Source organism: Corvus cornix, chromosome 12, assembly GCF_000738735.6.
Source record: "Corvus cornix cornix isolate S_Up_H32 chromosome 12, ASM73873v5, whole genome shotgun sequence".
In the NCBI taxonomy this organism is placed as follows: domain Eukaryota; kingdom Metazoa; phylum Chordata; class Aves; order Passeriformes; family Corvidae; genus Corvus; species Corvus cornix.
In genome coordinates this window covers 16,823,882-16,844,746 of record NC_046342.1, presented here as the reverse complement: position 1 = coordinate 16,844,746, position 20,865 = coordinate 16,823,882, and the positions used below count along the sequence as shown (strand labels likewise).

The following is a 20,865-nucleotide window of genomic DNA, read 5'->3' as shown; positions in this document are numbered from 1 at the left end:
GCACAATGGGGCTCCTTTTTTGTTTGTCCTGAGGCCCTGCAATAATAAACAAAATAACTGCTAATAATTGGGAGCCTTGGTTTGAAGCCGTGCTGACTGCAGGACACAGGCAGTGTCAGTTTTCAGTCAGTGCATCAAGGCTGACCTTGAACTCGTGTGTGCTGATAAGGGCAGTGCAATAACCCGGTCATACCCAGAGCCGGTCGTATGCTCAGCACTGCTGGTTGGCTTTGATGGTGTTTCTTTTTAACTTGTCTTGTGCCCTTCTTTGGCCAAAGGCTGGAGGCGCCAGGCTCCCCTGATGCAGAGAGTCACCTCAGCAGCAGCAGTACCACAGATCAATCACCCAGCTGCTCCTTGTTCCAGGGAAGCCGTGTCCAGTTTGGCAAAGGAATACAAGAAGATAAATTAGCATAACAGAAGTGGTTATTTTGGCTCTGTTTGATTCCATGCAGTATGTTTGCTGTCTCCTCTACCACTGTGCATGGGTGCATCACTCCCTTCCGCTTGTACAGCTTTTTAAATGTGTGTGGTATCGCATCACACTCCGGCCTTAATACACCAGAAGATGGTAGAAGACAGTGTATTTGTCGGATTTTTTGCTATTGAAAGGGTTGGAAGTTTGCCTGCAAGCCAAATTGCATGGCAGGAGATTACAAAACGTTTAGTTTCCAAATCTGATTTTCTTCCTTGTGAATTTTTCTTGCTTGCTCAAAGGCAAGACTCGTCTTGACCAGCCCAGACTGAGGTGGAGCTCATAACCACGCTGGAAAGTGTCCTGTGGCTTGGAAGAGCAGCTAGCTGGAAGGAGAACAGTTTTTCAGGAGCAGTCAGGATGCTTTCAGTTCTCACCCCATCTCTCTCCATACTCACGAGCTTTGGTGGGACATGGTGACAGCATGGTCTTGTCACTGGGTGTTCAGTGAAGGTAATAATTAGTCACGATGCTGCCCCACCACAACAGACAGTTGCAAGCTGCTGTTGCAAATCTTGCATCCAGGAGATCACCTCTGTATTTCACTTTGTGTCTAGGCATCAAAATTTGGGCAAGAGCTTATGGCACTTCCAGAGCCACTGAGTTGCTCTTGTAATCATTCTAAAAAACAAATAAAAAATCCAAGGAGAAGTGGAAAAAGGCTAAACCCCAGGATATTATCTCAGTGTTGCACTTCTGCAGTAATCTGGCATCACAGATATGGACCGAAATGTAAACTCTCACCTTTGAAGTAATGAAGAATAAGGGAAATTTCTGAAAGGCGGTTTTACTGCAGTCTAAATTGGAAGCATGAAGTGGAAGGTTAAGAAGAACACAACTCTCTGAACCTCATGGTCAGGCCCACATTTGGCCATGCAGCTGAGGAGGGGCAAGGGAGCCAAGCCAAAACTATCACAGAGAGCCCAGATCACTGTAGGCATTCTTGTTTTCAAAGTTGGTAGGAAATAGTTTTCTTAGAAAAAAATGGAATTGGTGTTCTTTTCTTTCTTACTTTAGGAGCCAGTTTTCTGATCTCCAGTTCATATTATGATCTTGTACTGGCCTCAAATTTTGGGTCTCCATTTCACTATTTTTCATGAGCTGTAGTTTGTGCATTTTCTGGCAAATTACATGTTTTTGCAACCCTGCACGCCTCTTGCTTTTAAGGAAAGAAGGGAATAAGGAAGAAAACTGTGTTATGTTGAAATGCTCTTTAGATCCCTTTGCATATGCTTTTGCATATTCTTGACCAATCTTCCTTTGTTTTAGGTGTTGGTAGCATTTTTTCTTACACTATGTACAATCATTAGCATTAACAGGGTAACAAGAGTGTAACAAGGAGAACATACTCCAGAGTGTATCCCTTAATTTCCCTCTGAAGTGGAAGGAAGTTGTCCAGTTGGCTATGTGCTGTGATTTGCCATCATTAGGACTGGTTTTTGACTCCTTGTAGGGTAGGTTAATCTGTCCTGGGGAGCCTACAGTGAATCACATTGGATTATATATGCCACAGATAGGTAGGTGCCACCTTTAAAAATGCCAGTAAGATTCTGAGGCACTTTTTCCAGCCAAGAGCAAGAGGTGCACGAGATAAAAGAACCATTTGCCCCTGCAAGAATTGTGCATTCACATGATTAGTGAGGCATGGTATTAAATTATTTGAGCTTTGTGCATAAATATATACTGAGAGAAGCTTTGTAACCGGCGACTTCGGCTATAGTTTTCTTCTTCATGGGCCAAATGCTCTGCTGCTGATAGGGCTTAAGAGTATTTTGGTGGAGCAGCTGAAGAGCTGCTCTTCCTTGTGTGCGTGTTGCACTGTCCCACACCCAAAGAAATGCCTCCTCATGTTTTACGGGTGGACTTTGCAGCTTGATTGGAAATAGAAACACAGTAAACAGCAACTGTGTCTCAGAAATATCCCCAGCAACACAAACTGTCACTATTTCAGCTTCTCTCCAAGGCTGCTTCTTAGGGGGCTGATCTGCAGCTATATAAAAGCACGGTAACATAAGCTGCAGCACCAGCCCTGGAAAATCTTGTAGTACAGCTAACAAATATCTGCAAAACCTTGTTTGTATGTATGTGCGCTTACGTTTAAGATGCAAACTTGTATCTGAGTGTGCCCGGCTCCCCGCAGTATATAGCTGCAAAGCTATTTTGAACATCTTGGAAAAGATGGGTTTGTAGTCTGATTTTCTTTTTTTACTGTGTTTTTCTCCCCCCATGATGTTTATTAACATCTTCCCTGATGTCCAGCTACAAGGGATGGGTGCATAAAAGTTTACATGAAAATACATTTCTCTGTAAGTGCTCTCTCCCTGCGATTCTTTTTATAGCTTTAACCAAGACCAGTTTCATCTTGTTTCATCCTTTACCCCTCAAAGCTGATAGAGGGGATATTTCACTTTCATCTACAATTCACCTTGTCCTTTCCATTTTTCACTTTGGTTTGCTTGTTGATTTGCAGTAGCAGGTGTGACCAGCCATCAAAGAGCCCTGTTGGGAGCCCACTGCCAGGGAGAGCACCCTGGCTCACCCTCGGGATAGCAGGAGGCACAGCCCTGACTCCTGCTTTTCATTCCAGCTTTTTCCATTCGAGCACACCAGCACGTCCAAAGTCTCCTTGCTGACCACTAGTGACTTGAAGCACTGAAACAGGAGCTTGGAGTCAAGGCCGATGATTATCTTTTCTGCTTCACTCCCTGAGCTGGGACCTGTAGCCAGGCTCTCCGGACGCGGTTCAGTGCATTCGGGGACATGCTGGACATGAAGGATTTGCCTATTTGATAAAAGAGCTGCCAGTGCCTCGGGCAGCCGGCACCTCTTTGGGCCGGTTGTGTGCTGCTCAGCAAAGAGCACAAAGAGGGCGGATGGGAATACGGAGGGAATCTCGTTAGAGTGAGACGAGGAAGATGGAAGGGCTGAGCTCCAAAGGCTGACTCTGTGTCCCTGGGGCCAAGAGACGAGTGTGTGGGAGAGCGGTGCACCTCCATCTTCTTGTTCCTACCCCTTTTCCTTAAGGATTTTATGATGCTCTGTGAGTCTGGAGCCACACCTGCCAGCCAGCCACCTAGCAAGGGCTTTGTTGGGCACAGGACTGTGGTCAGGAGTTTATGTTCTTGTCCAACTTAAAGTTCAAGCTAATGAGGTGCTGTAATAATTATTTCAAAGCAGTTTTGGAGGAAAAGATGAATTGGTTTAGTTTTACTACACAGCCATCTCCTGACCTGCCTTATTTTTTCTTCTTTAGCTCTGTCTCCTGCCAGAGCTGGAGTATGTAGGGCAGACCTGCACATCCTTAATCAAGGCAGTGAAAACTTATGGACACAGAGATTCCAGGATCAAAAGATGGATTTGGGTCAAAGTCCTTGTTCTTTGTAGCAGTTTCTGCTGGTTGGGTTGGATGTGGTTTGGTTTGGTTTGGTTTGGTTTGGTTTGGTTTAGTTTGACAGGGAATATCTTGAGCACCATTTCTAGGGATCTTTGCCCTGCCTCTAAAAACAGATGTACCAAACACAGCGGTAAAAACAGGCCTGACCCAGTGTTGTCTGGTTCCTTTCCTTGATGGAGTTTTACCCTCTCCAATACAAATAGTATCTTTGCAACATTGGATGTCTGAGATTCAAGATATGTTTTCAAAAATCAGTTTGATACCATGTCCTCTGGTAGCCAAACTCCATTAAAAAACAGTTTGAATGTAGCTATGTGTAAATAGAGCTAAGTCTTTCCTATCTCTTTTACTTAATCCCAGTAATGTCTGTAGGCTGGAGCTCCAGCAGGTTCTTGGGTAGTTTGGGAAGAAAAATGTGGGAGTTGTGCTAAGCCACCTGAGAAGGAATTGCAGCCAGTACAGCCAACAGCCACATTTAACCTCTGGTACGTCATCGTAACACACATTTTAGGAGTGATAATGATTATTTCTGGTACCCTAAGCAGGGAATGTGTACTGTCAGCTGTTGTGGAAACAAATCAAAAGACAGTCCTTTTCCTAACCAGTGTAAAAGGAGATATTTTTTCTGCTTAATTTCTACTTAAAAGGGAAATAATTATGAAGAACTATTTTTTTTTCTATCGTTATATTTTATTTCCCTTCACCCACCTTTCCCAGAATCTTCTATGTAGCTAAATCCAGTAAAATAATGGCAGCTGCAAAGCTAAGAGTAAGGCCAGGAACAGGTTCCAAGTGCATATTTACAGCTGCCCTTCTCAAAGCATCCTGTTTTCTTCAACACTGAGTATTCTCCATGAATCAGACCTTCTGGAGATAGAGGGACCTCTCTTAGGTGTCTGGGTTTAAGGAGGTTTTTGTGTTTGTGAGGATGGATGTGTATTTCTACACAACTGGCCATCAGAATTGTGAATTTTGTGATTCTTCTCATTATTAACATTTTGTCTTTCCTGATTATTTTGTACTACTCCTCTCCAGTGATTTATTTCTACAAGGCTTCTGTTGTGAGCCGTTAATGTCGATGGGCTCAGCCACTGCTTCCGTGTGGTGCAGAGGAGTGGGAAGAGGGTATGACTTTGCAGAAACATAGGGTTACCTCCAACCACAGAAATCAGGCTGTAAAAATGATGAATATCTCTCTTCTGCCATCCATAGATCTGACAGTTTTGTATAACTTATGAATTAAACATCTGGGAGGTGTAGATGTATTTTTTTCCCGTTTAACAGTCACCAAAACCGAGGCCGATAAGCTGTTGAATAATTTTCAGTCATCCTGTAATGTTACAGCAAGTTTTGGGAGCAGATCCCTGGATTGTCTCTCTTAACAGAAATGGCAGAATTGCCATTAGAGTTAGTGAGATCAAGGTGGCACCTGGTGCTGTGTCTTAACCGTGAGACGAACCTTCAGCTCCATGCAGAACAGACAGGACCTTTACTGCAGAGGCCTCATCGAACAGATCCCGACAAAGTAAACAGCATGACACTTAATTTATCTACCCCAGAAACATGAAGGGCTCAGTCGACCTGATGGGATCTGTGGTTCCAGGGAGTCTAGGTATTTAAAACGTGATGCTCAGCCTGCTAAGCCATCCCCTGCAGCTTTCCTTAGTGCATAAGATATGAAAAAATCTCCTGTCCTGCAAAACAGATATTAAATTGGATACTCTTTCACCCTGCCACGATAAGAAACGCAGCAGAGAGAGGCAGGAAAATGGAATGCTGCTTAGAAAGAAAATATATTTGAATCTAACATAAAAATTGGTGAGATAGGAGGATTTTCAGAGCTAGTAGCAATCCCCTCCCCAATGAGTTGCTGGAAATTCAACTCTCCCTGTAGTTTTTGCACTGGATTGTGAATAAAAATGGTTGTGATTGATGAAGCGTTTGGTGTCTCACTGTAAGTTGGTCAAGAGGGACTTCTAAATCACCCAAATGAAATATTGCATTATCATGAACGGTAACATGTAACTGTTAAGTATGCCGTTGCTTATCATAAGCTCAGGCTCCTCCGAGCTCTACCCAGCGAGAAATCTTTGTGAGCATTGGAGCAGAGAGTCTCCACACGGCCTGGCAGCACTAGGGCCTTTTCCTTTTCCGTTTCCTTTTCCGTTTCCTTTTCCGTTTCCTTTTCCATCCCCTTCCTTTCTCCTTTTCCTTCCCCTTCCCTTCTCCTTTTCCATCCCCTTCCCTTCCTTTCGCCTTCCCCTTTTGCCTTCCCTTCCCCTTTTCCCTTCCCCTTTTCCCTTCCCTTCCTTTTCCCTTCCCCTTTTCCTTCCCTTCCTTTTCCCTTCCCCTTTTCCCTTCCCTTTCCCTTCCTTTTCCCTCCCCTCCCCTCCCTCCCCTTTTGCCTTCCCTTCCCTCCCCTTTTGCCTTCCCTTCCCTTTTTCCCTTCCCTTCCCTCCCCTCCCCTCCCCTCTGAGGCAACAGCAGGAGAGTCAATTTTTGGGGTTTGAAAGGAGAAAAACGCAATGTGCCTTTGTTTGCTGAAGGCCATGGACCCATTAGTCAGGTTTGGAAAGCCCTGGCAGTGAATTACCCTCTCCTGTATGGGGCTCATTACAGAGTTGTGTTGCATATTGGGGATTTTTTTGCATAAAGCTTTTTTACCAGTGCTGTGCATGGGATGATAGGTGAGAAAACAAAGTTTATGTTTCATGGGAAACCAGCAAAATAGTATTAGAAAAAAAAGTAATTTCTACTTTCTTTGCTGGCACAAAGAAGTGGCCGATGTTGTTCCTATTAAAAAGCAAAACATTTCTAGAGTAGAGACCCACACCTCCCACAGAAAAGCCCTGCATTCACAATATGACTAAAAACCAATCCAGTTGGGCTGAAGTTTTCTATATCCAGAACTTTCCACGGAGGCCTTGGCAGCTGTTTCTCAGAAAAGGATTAGTGAAATAGATGTTGCTTGGCTGAGTGAGAACACAAAATGCCAGTTAGCCAGGCAGCCTTAGGATTTTCCATGTTTTAGGCTAAAATGTGGAAGTGGAGAGGGAGGCCACACTGAAGTCCAGCATTTTGCTTTGGATATCTGCACATCTTGATCTCGGATTGGCCAAGCTACAGGTCTCCAAAAATGCTCCAAACAGAACTAAACTCTGTAGTTCCCTGTAAAATGTAAGCAACCCTCAGTATGAGATAGGTGACATGCTCAGGCAGTCATGGTTCATTTCTCTGGCTTTCTTGTCCCTGTCTGCGTGTTTTCCTGCTTCCTGAGCTGGCCATGTCTCCTCTCTATTCAAATCAGGTGGCTTCCTGTACCCCTGCCTGCCAGCTGGGGGGCAGAGAGGAAGAGGACAAGGCTGTAGGTGGGGAATGGTGCCATCCACCTGCCTCCCACTGAAGTCTTTTACCTGCCTGTTTTCGTGTCTGTGCTCCAGCACGTGGGAGCTTGGTGACTTCTCAGAGAAGTGGTGCTCTGGGTTGCTCACCGTGGTAGATCAGTGATGTTCCTTATTTTCTTGAGTTCCCTCAGGAGTTTTGGATTCATTTTTTTTAACCAGAATTCGGACTGTGGCAGAACACTCAGCAAAAGCAGAGTTCAGTGCAAATGGCTAAAATTTGTTAAATTCACCAAAAACAAGGTAACTGGGATGGGACATGGTATGTTGGGTGGTGTTAGTGGTCACACCTGTGCAAGTATGCAAGTATCATACTTTAAAATACGAATAGTTTAATCATTGTAAAGTTAGAGGAAAGTGTTCCATGTGTGTTAGAGTCTTGGATCCTGTTGGGGTGAAGTAATACTGCACAGGGGTTGGAGGAAGAGGAGAGAGATGAAGCTGGGCCTGCGTTGGTCCCCCCCATCAATAGTAACCATAACTCATTAACCTAAACTGAAACATTTGTTAAACTTTTATCTGAATAGGAAAGCTTCACGTTTTCTTAACAGAACAGATTCTGTGGCTACTAATTTATTACTGTAATTTAAGAAACAGACGTCTGTCTGACATGTGCCATGTAGTTCAGTAGGTCACTAGTGACCTCATCCTTAAAATCGTTATCTTTGTAAACCATTCATTTTGCATAAAAGCTTTTATTTATAGTCAGTCATTAAAATTGGGACCTGATATTTACTTTTCTTCTGATTAGGTTAAAGAGTGAATATGAACAAAAAGTACCCTCCTGTTAGCACCAAGCAGTTTGCAAAGTGTGCTATTCATATCCAGCATTTCTAAAGGAATTCTGTTGAACCATTATAGGCTTAAATGGGGTTAGTTAATGCATTTGGTTTTTTCACTGCTAAGACTTGATTCATGTCACAAGGGGTATATTTTATTTGGTTTTGGTTTCTTATAGGTTCTTGTCCTCACTGCTGAGCAGGTGGAGCCTGTGGTTTGTACTGGAAGTGTTAGACTTGCAGAGAAGTGCTGTGTTACAGGATGAGGAGACTGCTGGGGGGCTTGGTGGGTCTCCTCCTTTGCCCTGAGGTTACAGTAGCAGGAGGACCAAGACAGTCCAGGTTCTTGTCTATGTGTGAGCGTTTTGCAGGGCCAAATTCTGAATCATCCCGTTGCCCAGCCCCTGATGTGATGAGCATTTGGCCCAAGGCAGGGGGAAGCACTCCTTGATTGCATCTCTCTAGAGCATGAGACATTGTAAGCGACAAATGAGGTCCCCAAAGGATGCCCTGAGTTGCACTGTAGGGATGTCATCACCCAACAGCCTGCGATCTACTGGCCATGGCTTACAGGGCAACACAGCCCTAAAGGGCCAGACACAGCGGTCCCCTTCAAGGATCAAGTTCTTGGGGTGTCCATGAACTCTTCTCCCACGTTTCCTCATCCTCCTGTTGTGCCTTACCCTTGATATCAAAGGTCATGCTTAATCTTATACTCTGTGAGTGCTTAAAAATACTGAACATGAGTGCTGGTAACTTTTCCATGCCAGTTTTCTCCATGGAAGCTCCAAGGTGGTATGGGGTTGCCCCCAGCCCAGGAGGATGGGCTGGGCAGGATCAGAACCCTCTCCAAGGGAGTCCAGGGGCTTCTTGCTGGGCTGGAGAATGCATGAGGCGAGAGAAGAACCCTTCAAAATTGAGTGGTGGTTTAATAACTGTAATGAAAATGATTTTTGACCAAAAATTATGTATTATCAGTTGGCTGAACTGCACAGCATACTCTCTTAATATTAGATAGAGCTGGGTTGGTTTTTTTCCCCCAGATCTTACTGCTAAGATCACTGGCCCATTTCAATTTTTATTGAAACAAATAAACCCAATAAAAACACTTATGCTGAGAGCTGAAGCTCCACAATAGAAAAAAAAAAAATTACTCTGTATTGAATTTATTGATTTATTTATTTACTCCAACTGGAAAATTGAGTATTGTGTTAATGTATTTTATAAGAATCACAGTGCTCGATGAAATGGCTAATTTATTTTAGCGTATACATAAATAGCTAGCAATTTTCAGTGAGACAGGCTAATGAAAATGATGCCATGAAATTGTCTATACTATGAGGAGTGATGGAGTCAAGTTATTATTGGTTGAGTGCTGCGACGTAGTGAACTGGCCATCATGTCTTTGAACTTTTGAACTGCTACTTGGTCGTGTGATTTATTGATTTTGATATCAGCATGTTAACTTTTTATTTTTGTTGGGGGGGTCGCACAAGCAGCACGGATGAGTAACGCTCTGTGTAATTTCATAGATGTTTAGGTTAAACAAGATGGTTGAAAAATTTAAAGCATGTTAACGGAGCAGGGTTACACCATGTGGAAAGGCAGAGAGATGCTTGTAGGTACCATTAGATGTCAACACTGATGTTCTGATTGCTGCGGATTAGCCGAATACAAGCGAACTTGGCAGGGTAAGTGTGCATCGTATTTGTCAGAGAAACATTGCCTTTGTTCTAAATTAAGTATGTGATCTCATAGCAACTTTGTTTGCCTATCTACCTTCAACCTCTCCTCGTGCTGTATCTTATCACAGTGGTGCCTGGTACGGGCAGAGCATCCACTGTCAGCCCTTCCCAGAGGCGCACTCCATGTTGCCGGCTGTTGCTCGACGGAGGATGCTCACTGGTGGTGCGAACAGCTCAACAGCTCGTGTTGGACTGTTGCACCAGAGAGCTGCCCCCATCTGCCGTCACCCAGACGTGTAAACTTGTTTTATCTTCTAGCTGTGATCCCCTTGCAGGCTGGCTGTAGTGCTGAGCCTCAGCATGCAGCACTCGCCAGCGGCTGCCTCATCCCTCGGTGCAAGGAGATGCTACACTTGTTGTTCTTGGTGGTTTGCTTAGGACGTGGAATTCAGGCACTAAAATAATATTGTTTGATTTACAGTGTTTTCTTGCTTCAGAACTTTTCTCTTGACTGTGCTGGTAGGGGACTCTTTGCATGGCGGCTGCTCTGAGTTCTGTTTCTGATTAAACCGACTAACTTGACACCTGCATTTTACAATTTGCTTAAAGTGCTTTGTCCTGTAAAAGCAGCAATTTCAAAGCTTTAAAGCCAGCAGACTTGCAGGGGTTTGCACAACTTAGCTCATCCCACCAGTTCGCTACGATTGTGCAAAACAAGACTGGACTTTTCTAATCTACTTGACCCCTGCTTTCAAAATTGCAGTTTTAGTGTCTGTCCTTCCTGTCTCCACTAACCCCCTTGTTCTGCTGTGGGTCTTGGCAATGCATGCAAGCGTTACTGTATTTTTTTGCCCCAATTATTAAACTGGCATGTCTTTATTTGGATATTAAAAGTGCTCCCCCCCCCCTTTGCCCACTGCAACCCAAAGCATTTCCAGCAGCCTCGCGGTGAGCAATTCGGACGCTGGTACCACTTGCCTCTCCCCCTCATCCCCCTTTGCCCTCCTCGTTATTTTTATTTTTTTTTAATATATATATATTTTCTAAGAGATGGGCTGTTTAAGCCAGAAAACAAAACTGGTGGGAAAGGCTAAAAACAGGACTGACACCAACACCATTAGCGGGGGGGGGGGGGGGGGAGGAAAAAAAATTCCATTTCATTGCAACTCTGTTATTGTTTACTTTGCCATACACATCCTAATATGGTTACCTCCCTGTCAAAGCGGCCGAGCCGGGCTGAGGGGCCCCCTCGGGGAGACGCTTCCAACTGCTGCTCAGACAATAAGAAACAAACGGCGCAACTCCACAAAAGGGCTGCCCGGAAAATAAGTGTCAAATAAATCCTGCCGAACTCTTCCTTCCCGGCACCCGGGCCCCGCCGTGTGTAACCTGCGCGGTGCCCGGCGGGGCTGGGGGGCGGCTCCCGCGGATCCCCCCGCGGCCGGGGCCGGACGGGGCGCGGCGGGAGCGCTCCGCGGCCGCGCAGCGCTGCCAGGTGGTGCCGCCGGCCGAGCCCCCGGGCCGCCCCGCGCCGCGGCCGCGGCGGCGGCTCCCGGCGCGGAGCCGCTTCTTATCTGCAGCGCCAGAACAAAGGTAGGTTGTTCAACTCCGCGCTCCGGGGGAGGGACAAGTTATTTTTGGAGGGTTGTCTTCCCAGTGCATGACTGGTTGACCTAAAAGGAGAAGGGAGAGGGGAAAAGAAAAAAAAAAAAAAAAAGGGGGGGGGGGGGAAAAAGCCCAGCACCGCCACCCCACCGGCACAGCGCGGGGTGGGCAGGGGAGCAGCGCGGCGCGGCGTAGTTTTATTTTTATGCAACTTAAAGAAGCCGGATTCCCCCCCCCCCCCCTTTCCCTCCCCCTATAAAATGCCCAGCTATTTCTAGAAAATTTGCGTTGCTGAAATACTTTAATCTGTGTGCTCTATTTTATTCCTTTAAATATTGGGTTTTCTCCCTTTTTTTTTTTTTTTTTTGCGTTTGTGATTTTATGAGCACATATTCCTCTTAGCGGCTATGAATTTCTATGAATTCTAAATAAGCTTTTCTAGGGATGAAACGTGCGGGGTATTTTTACACGAGGATTTCAACTTTTCGGTTGACATAATCTGAAGGTACCACAGCCTTTTCTACAACTGTTCAAGTGCTTCCCTGCCCTGCAAGGAGTTATCACATTGCTTAAACCAGCCCTTTATGCCATCATTTTTCTTTTTTTAATTCTTTTTTAAGCCTATATGTTGCTCAGCTTCAGTGGATGCTTTTCGTCTCCTCCAAAATGAGACGCTCTCAGGTTTTGCTGTGCTTCTCGGTTTGTTTTGAACACGTAGGAAAATATTAATACAGAGCAGTAAAAAAGAAACAGTGATGCGTCTTCCGTTCAGGGGAGTCGGCAAACCTGTCCACTTCTGTGCCGGGAAGTACAGAGAGCAAATCCATAATTCAGTGCAGGAGCAGATGAATTCACGGCGATGCATAGGATGGGTATTATGTAACTTAATAAGAAATGTGGTTTTGATCGTAGGAGCGGACACTGTGCATGTAGGTATAAATATCAAATCTAGGTAAGTCTGTGGAAGAGCACTTTTCTTCCAGCCTGCATTAAGCAGCGTTGTCTTCAATCCCTAATTCTTAGGGGATTTTTGGGAGGGAAGCAGCTTCTTCCTAAATTGAGTATAATTCAAAAAATCTTTTAAATACCTGTTGTGTACTTGGTTGCTTAATTGGCTCTCCTTCTTCCTGTCTCTGCTGCCTGCTTTCCCCAGTTATTAGGGGATCTCTAGATTTATTTTTTTTTAGGAAGTCTCAGTTCGAGAGCAAACCTGGATAGCAAAGCTGTTCTTCTCTTTTTTTCTTTTTTCCTTCCCCCCTCCCCCCCCACTAAAATATTATTTCTCACATATTACTGGAGATTTCTTTTCTCTGCCTTTTATTTATTTTTCTCTTTAGCTGTGCAGGCTGACCTGTGCTAATCAGAAGCTCTTTTTAAAATACAAGACCAAGTCAGATAATGTAAATAAACTTTTGTACCCCCAAACTTTTATCCTATAAAACTAGGATGGATTTTTCTTCAAAAAAAGACATTGCAACTCACTAATGGTAAACACAAATAGATGTGTTTTGTAAAATCAAAGGGTGTCTTTTTAAACACATTTCTAGTTTTTGCTTTTTGGGCCTTGTAGGGGATGATAGGAATTAGTAGCCTTTAATTAGACGTGGAGATATTCACATTTTACAGGGATTTATGTTAGAACATGGAATGGCGGGTGGCTTGTTTCCTCATTATGAATACTCCCTGCACATAATGAGGTTCATCATTAGTTGATGGAGTGAATTTGCCCTAGCTCTACCTTGAAAGGCACATAATTTACATACTACTTCAGAGCTTAGGCTTTAATGGATTCCTCGATGAATAAAATGAAAAGCTACTTTCTTTAAATTTTTGAACAGTGTTTTGATAATACGGATTTAATAAGACATTCAATTTCCTTGTTAAGTATATTTGAAAGTGCATTCCCAATTTTAGCACAAAATATACTTCCCTATGTTGCTTCCTATAATATTGGGTAATACGCAAGCAAATATGTACCAGTGTAAACATTTTTGGGGACGTAGAGGGATTATTTTACCGTGTGTGAGGTGACACCGTGCTCCTTTGGCCTGGTCCCCAAACACTGTAGAGCTCACCTGCTCTACCACAGAGACCTGCTCCCCTGTTAAAGCTCGTTCTGCCTGAGGAGTGTTTTAACTGTGTATTTGCTGTGTACATTTGAAGTGATGGATCTTTGGAAATGTGTTGCTGGCTGCCAGGCTGACAGTGACAAACCCTCCAGTCCCACCTCCCTATTTATTTTAATGAGACGAGAACAGCAAAAACTTCTCTGGTGCAGTTCCACCTCTGGAACTGCTGCGTAGATGTGATTAGATTAGAGTAAATTGAATTGTAGGCTGCCTGATGTGTTATCATGTCATCAGCTTACTCCAGCCCTGGTCTACAGGGTAGAGTTAGCGAGACGTCCTCATCTTCTTCTTCCTCCTCCTCCTCTTCCTCCCTCGGTGTGTGGGTGGGGACCGTGTGGTGTGTGTCCTGTGCATGGGGCAGGCTGGGCACGGCCAGCACCTCTCCCCACTGACACTTGCCAGTGTGGTGGTGGAGTTGAGAGGCAAAAAATACGAAGCGAAGGCTTGTTTTGATAGAATGTTTTATTACCTGAAAACGATGAGCATGTATTAACATTAATAGAATAGTCTGTGTCATTCTTTTTTAGGCAATTTACCTCTGCCACAGACCTGTCTGCTTCAAAATCTTTCTCTGTTCTAAAACATATATTTGTTTAGGGAGTTTTCATTGAAGTGTACATGACAATTACAGCTGTTCATTAACAAAATTGGGTATTTGTTTTAAACTTTAACCAATCACTTTGATATGCTAATTATGGTGTAATTTAATTTGAGCCCTGTAATGATGATGCCGTTATTATGGACATAAATGATGCAGTTAAGCTGAGAGTAATCTCATTTGCATACTGTACATGCCAGTAAATTAAGCCCTTTCTTCGACTGCTTCAGCTTTAATTTTCCACTTCTTTTCACACAGCGCCTTTTCAGCCAGTCTCTTATAAGCCCACTTTGTAATAGTGCTGATGACTGTTTGATGTGGAGAGTTGCTGCACCACAATAATGCAAGACACAAGATGTAACATTTAAAGGATTCATTATCTTACTGAGTGTTGCTTTAAGAAGCTGGGATTAACAAGGGTGGAAGTGTCCTCTCCGTGGAGCCATGTGGGTCTTCCCAGAAACAAATGCAATCTTTATTTTTCCCCCCTTTCTCTTGGTGTACCCTAATAGTGAAAGGGTTTCAGTAAGGCCTCATGGTATTTCTCAGGAATGAACTAAGACACTATCAGAGCTCTATAGTACAACATTTGACCTTCTCTGTAGGATATTCTGTGATGCTCCACTGTTGCAGAAAAGTTATTGGATACAATTTGCAATATAATAGAGATGTGAGATACCAGATTATTTCTCATATTGGGTTTGTGGGCTCCAGATCTACCTGTGTGACATGTAGCAATGCAGAACTGAAGTCTGTGTGAGTTTGGTTTTTTTCTATTTATTTGCCAGTTTCTCCTTTCATGGCCCTTACATTAGTTGACCTTAATATCAGGTTAATTGCGAATTCAAATTTTAAAAAATGTTGTTGCACCTGCTGATATTAGTGAAAACTTGGGTTTTGAAAGGAGAAAAATCACCAACACCAAACAAAAATGAACTGCGTAAGTGCTGACTTCAATAGTTAATCTTTTCCAATTTACCATGTTGTCATTGAGCTGAAGTATTCTCATAACACTGTGGCGTACAAAGAAATCATGTGAAATAAACAGGGCTCTTTTTATAGCTGCTTACTATTATGGTTAGATATTTTCATGGTTTAATACCTCTGGAAGTAAAGCCTGTCTCAAATTTTTCGCAGCAGTTGGCCTCTCAGACAGCCATTGTTGTGTGGGTAACCAAGTTAACTAAAGATCATTATTAAAACCTCACAATCCTTTCCTTACACAGGGTCCCATGACCAAAAATAGCTTGTGCAGTTGCCCACAAACATGCAAGTTAATAACTTCCTGGGTGAACAGTGTAAAAGCTGCTGATTTCCAAGGCATGCACGTCACCCTGGCCTCCACCCCTTCAGGGTGTGCAGCAAACAGATGGGAGGGTCCGCACTCAACGCCTGTCCAGCATTTAATGGGACTGCAGTTTTTATAGCTGTCACCTACACTTGGTTTCAGTTCTGCATTTCTCATATGCCATCTTGTTTTCCAGCAGCTCTTCCACGGTAGCCTGGCCATGCACAAGCACTGGCTGGGGCCGTGCTGCGGCGAAGTGCTGCCTGGTGGCAGTCTGACTGCCCTGTTCAACCTGTACCCCCTGTTTCTGGTTCAAAACTCCAGGAATCACTCCCAACAAGCCCACCGCTCCAGCCACCAACTGCACTGACATGTAGGATTTCAGTTCTCCTTGTACACATCTTCTTCTCATGGCTGGTGTGAGGAAGACCATCCAAGGAGATGTGTACGAACAGGGAGCCGAGTGTGGGTCTTGGCTTTCACAGAGCCTTTGCTTTTCACCCATAACACCAAAGCTAAGAAGGTGACATCTACTAGCTACTTCTCCAGGGTGGACTACATCAATGTGCAGTGTCAAATCCTGGGGTCTGCTCTGAAGCAAAATATGTCCCAAAAAGGAAAGGCCTCCCCAGTGCCTTTTCTGACATTGTAGACATGGGGTTCATTCATGAGTGCACCAGACAAAATCCAGCAGCTACTCCCTTTGTGCTTAGAGCCCAGAGCTGCTCAGGTTGCTGATGAAATTGGGTACAAGCTGACTCCACCCAGGGCACAGGTACAGAAGGGGTTTCTCACAGCACAGGGTGATGCAGACTCTCCCCAGAAACTCTGTAAAGTCTGAAATTCTCTAGAATAATGTTGGAAAAATTTGGCCTTTAAAGCTCATGAAAAAGAGTTTGTGATTTTGTCTATTTTAGCAGTACTCTTTTGGCTCAACCCTTTGTCTTCCCCCTAAAGTTAATAAAGTTAATGTATGTGTTGCTTTAGAATGTCATTGGCTGCAAAGGATGTGTCATGTCTTCAGCTGCTGTAGGAATGAGTATGCTGAGCATCTCTCTCTTGGGTCATGGAGGGATTTCTGTCCCAAGCAGACAGTGCCAGTAGGACGGACTGTGAGTTGGGCTGAGAGACTCTCTTTTGGTGCTTGTTAGTGTTTTATGGATGTAATGATGCTGCAGTGTGCTTTGCAGAACTTCAGTGTTAATCTTCTTGGGAGGTAAAAATACTTCTTCCAAAATGATTTCAATACCTTGCCCTTAAAGAAATCATGCTGTAAAAGTTGTCTTCACAAAAGAGGTTTCAGGCATAGTTTTTCCTACTCTCTTTGTCCTAATGAAACACATATCCTTCCTCCCCTCACAGGACCTTTTGAGTTTATTCTGGATAAAGAAATTAATTTATGAAGCTTTTCCCTTTATCATCCTCCCTCTTTAATCTGATCCTGGATTGCAATTTTCAGTAAGTTTCTCCTGCCACACTTTCCAACATACGAACCTTTTCAACCCAATCAGGTGGGAAATTAAAAGCTATACCAGTTCTGATGATGTACTGTGCAGCCCTGTTTGAGCATTTGTGTGTAATTCCGGATTGCTGGGTTTAAAGAAGTTTTTCACCCTAGGTAATGGTAGCTCTCTGCAGAAAGTTATTTCAAGGAGTTTTGAGCTTTGTGGGAGATGGATTTCTCTTTTTCCAGCTTTGTTTACAAACTGCTTTGTTCTTACCCTTTTCCAGCAAAACGAGTGTTTCTTTACAGAAATATTTGTGGTTGAGAGCAAAGCCACTGAACCTGTCTCTAGAATTATAACTACAACAGATTAAAGAGTAACTTATCATATGTTAATATACGTACCCCATCAAAGTCATGGGCATCAAGACACAGAAACAAAAATAGACCTCTGATCTCTATCTCTGTAATGTTTTTCAGCATCAAATCTGCTATTAGTATCTGGAGAAAAAGCTCTAGGAATCTGTGGTTGTGTTTACCAGTAGCTAAGGAGAACAGTTCTGTCACTGAAATTACCCCAAGTGCCAAAGCTGCTGCCTTTTCCATGTTTGACTGAACCAACTTGACTTCAAGTTTCAAAGTGTGAAGATTCCCTGTTCCCACACTTGTCAGTTTTGTTCTTATTTGTAAACACATCTGATCGTGGCTGTAGATGGTGCATAGGTATCTGTGATGAGGAGCTTGGGAAGCAGCTTGCTTTTCCTGCACGAGGGAGCCTCCTACAGCTGTTCCCAACGGCAGGTGACTGGCTCACCTGGAGAGCATCCTGAAAAGGGGGGTGTTTTGGAAGTCCAGGTGAATCTGCCTGTTGCTGCTGGTCCTGAGTGAACACAAGCTAGTGAAAGCCAAGTAGCTGTTAGGGTTTCTTTAATCTGTAAGCCTTTAGTTCTTCTGGCTGCATGTACCCTCTTCCAGCAGCAGTTTTTCCTGTGACTGGAGAATGTGAGCCCTCTTCCAGCAGCAGTTTTTCCTGTGACTGGAGGATGTGAATATCTGTCTAAGCTGGCTGAATGGACAAAGCAATGTGATGGAAACACATAGAACGAACATGCTTCAAGCAGGACAGTGAAGTCTCTCAAGCAAATATGTTAGAGAAAGGATTTGCTATAAAGCACACGGTTCAGCCCCCTCCCTTGCTCCTGTTATCCCTATACCACGTGGGGGCTATAGGCAGTAGCAATGTAGGTAGGAACACCCTGGTGTGTCACCAGCTCTTCCCTGTGACATGTGCCTGCTTTAGGTACAAGTCTTCTGCTCTGGCTGTGCTGAATTTGACTTTATGTTGGCTTTTCATCCAAATAAAACACTTACTTTAAGGATGGTCTTTCAAAAGACCATGTTCTTTTTTCCAGATAACTGCAAATTCTTGAGCTGGGCTATTTAGGTGGTTTCCCAAGACCATCACTTTGAGGAAGATGAAAGAAAAAAATCTGCTTTCAGGTGCGTGGCCTAAATCAAAAGCAGCTCCGTTTGAGTTCTCTGAAGTTTATCAGGGTTTTACCATTATTAACAGCCATATAGCCCCAGGCAATGGTCCTCTGTCCTACATGGGGAGAGAGCAGTATCTTCTGGCCCTGTGCTTCTCTGCTGCAGGGTAACAGTGTGCAAGGGGCAGCCAAAAGCAAGGAGGGCTCCAACAGCTGTGTGCTTGGTAGCACGGCCAGAGCTGTCCGAGATGGGAAAGCCAGTCTGGTCTTGTGCGAGAGAGCCTGACCTGGAGGCAGCCTGCCAGCTGGGGAGACTCTCCTGTGTCTCTGCAAACTCTTGGACTTTGGGAGGAACAGCAAGGCTGTGCATGAAGAGTTTCCTAGGCTTCACACTGGGGTAATGCTTGCAGTGTATGATAGGCAAACCTTAGGGACCCACAGTGCAGCTCTTCAGCTGTGGGATATTTCACATGTTTGTTGGTATCTCCTTTGGCAAAGGCAAGATTGAATCAGGGTGGGTGTGCTACAGGCTTGATGAGGGAAGGCAATACTAAGGAATGAATATTGCTTTTACTATGAAACAAATATAAAAAGGAAGAATGAAATGATAATAACCTAAATTGGTGCCAAATGTATGGGATTCCATGTGTGTGCAGTAAAGGGAAACCCAGCTCCTGTAGTTTTCCCTTGGAAAATAATTTGTTCTGTATTTAGAACCTATGTGCTGGATGATCATATAAATGTGGTTAAATGGCACAGGATTCTGATCAAAGGAGCAATTACAAGTAATAAAATAGGAAATACAATTATTGCTACCATTTTGGATCTTATAGCCAGGGAGAATCCTAGCTGCTAGGTGAAGAAAAAACCATAACATGAAGAGAAGAAAATAAGAAACCCCCCAGATTTCAGCTTACTGGGCTCTATAAAAAGAGTGTTGAAAAGTAAAGCTACATTTCCTAGAATCTCGGAATTCCCAAATAATTATCAGGGGAGAGTTGTGAGGAACTTAATTGTTGGCTGAGCTGAGTTAGAGCAGAAACTGAATTACCAACTTCCACACAGGAAAATGTACCAAAGTCGGAGCTGTGGCTGGGTTATTTTCACCAAATGTCCAGCACATATGCTGCGCTTGCTTTTATTGTTCACCGTTATGGTGTCATGTCTCGCTAGATTGTGCTTTGCTACACACCTCCACCCCCTAACAAACTGGCCCTATATGTGCATGTAGGCAGAATATAGGGAATTAAGCTGTGTGACAGTGAACTTCTGGGGGTTTTTATATGCTTGACAAATGTTTCTTAAACATGGTATAAATACATTGTACAGAAGAATTCAAGTGTTTTGAGGGGCACGTTTTACTCCCAAAAGAAATGTGTGTATTTTGGCTTCGTATTTCTCTGTGTTTTTTCTTATCCCCTAAAAGAAATATTTAGTATTTTAAAGGCACCTATGTTTAGATAATACAGGTTTGGACAGTATTCTCCTCTGTATGTTGTAGAGTTCCTGCCGACACGCCTGGACAAACCTCACCACCTAAAACCCTCAGGCCAGATTTTGGCATTTGGTGTCCTCAGAGGGAGGGATTGTAGCTGTTAATCCTGTAATAGTCAGATTCTTCAAGGTAGCATCTTCTGTCCTCCCACGGGTTAGATTCTCGGTTTTACCTGACAGCCTGAATATTTCTCTTCAAAGGGAACGTAAACCCTTCTGCAAGCTGGGCTCACCCTCGCTTCCCCTCGCCAGGTCTTGCCTGGGCACTTCTCTTGTTCCTCGGCCCTTTTGCCATAGCCATTTTCTTCCTTCCTGGTTCCTTGGAGAAAATACACTGTATTTGTAAGGGCCTGTCCCTGCTGAGCCCATTTCCGGGGGTCTGCCTGCCTTGCTAAAGAGGCCTCTCCAGAAAAAAGGCAAGGGCATCTGGGCTGATCCCATCACTCTTCAAGACCGCGAGGTCATGCATTTGGTCCCCTTGCAGAAATGCCAAAGCCTATTTAGAGTCAGACATGTAAATACTCTGGTCAAAAATAATAATTAAAAAAACAATCTTGTGGCTGAGTTCTTTGGAGGAATGGGAATGTCAGCTGGCATTGGCTCTCACCTGTTTTGATAAGGCACTGCATTTTCAGCGGGTGTTTGTAAGCTCCAGATACTTGAGATGAAAATAGCTTCCTCATCCTGTTCCCTTGCCGCGGGTGGGCGAGTGGCTCAGAGGCACAGCAAGGGACATGGGTGCCTTATCCCAGCTCCTTGTCTTTTCCAGTCACGCTAGCTGGGTTGTTTGGAACCAGTAAATGCTTCACTGCACACTTGGTCCCGTTACACCCATCCCTGTGTTAAACTCTGCCATGGAAGGGGGCTCTGGCCTCCCTGTGCCCTACAAGCTCCAGCAGTAACAGCTCGTCTACTTTTGGAGCTGTTGTAAGCCCTAATTTTAACTGGTCATTGTGAGGCACTTGGTACCCCTCAGATTATGTGGACCCTAAGAAATGCTAGGAGCTTTTGTGTTTCTCCTGCAGGGTCGAAGCTCTCCTTGCCCCCGTTCAGCAGATGCTCCGTGGAGTGGCACTGCACCTGGAG

The 20,865-nt window shown here is 44.2% G+C and overlaps 1 protein-coding gene across 11 annotated transcripts in view; it reads left to right on the top strand.

Moving 5' to 3' along the window:
• The window catches only part of FOXP1 (forkhead box P1), a 383,611-nt gene that overhangs the window by 174,844 nt on the left and 187,902 nt on the right, over positions 1-20,865 (top strand). The window contains exon 1 of one of the 11 annotated variants that reach the window (XM_039559320.1): positions 11,268-11,327. The exons of the other annotated variants lie outside the window; for them this stretch is intronic. The gene's annotated coding sequence lies outside the window, so the exon portion shown is untranslated. Of the gene's footprint in view, positions 1-11,267; positions 11,328-20,865 lie in introns of those variants that run through there. 11 annotated transcript variants of the gene reach the window in all.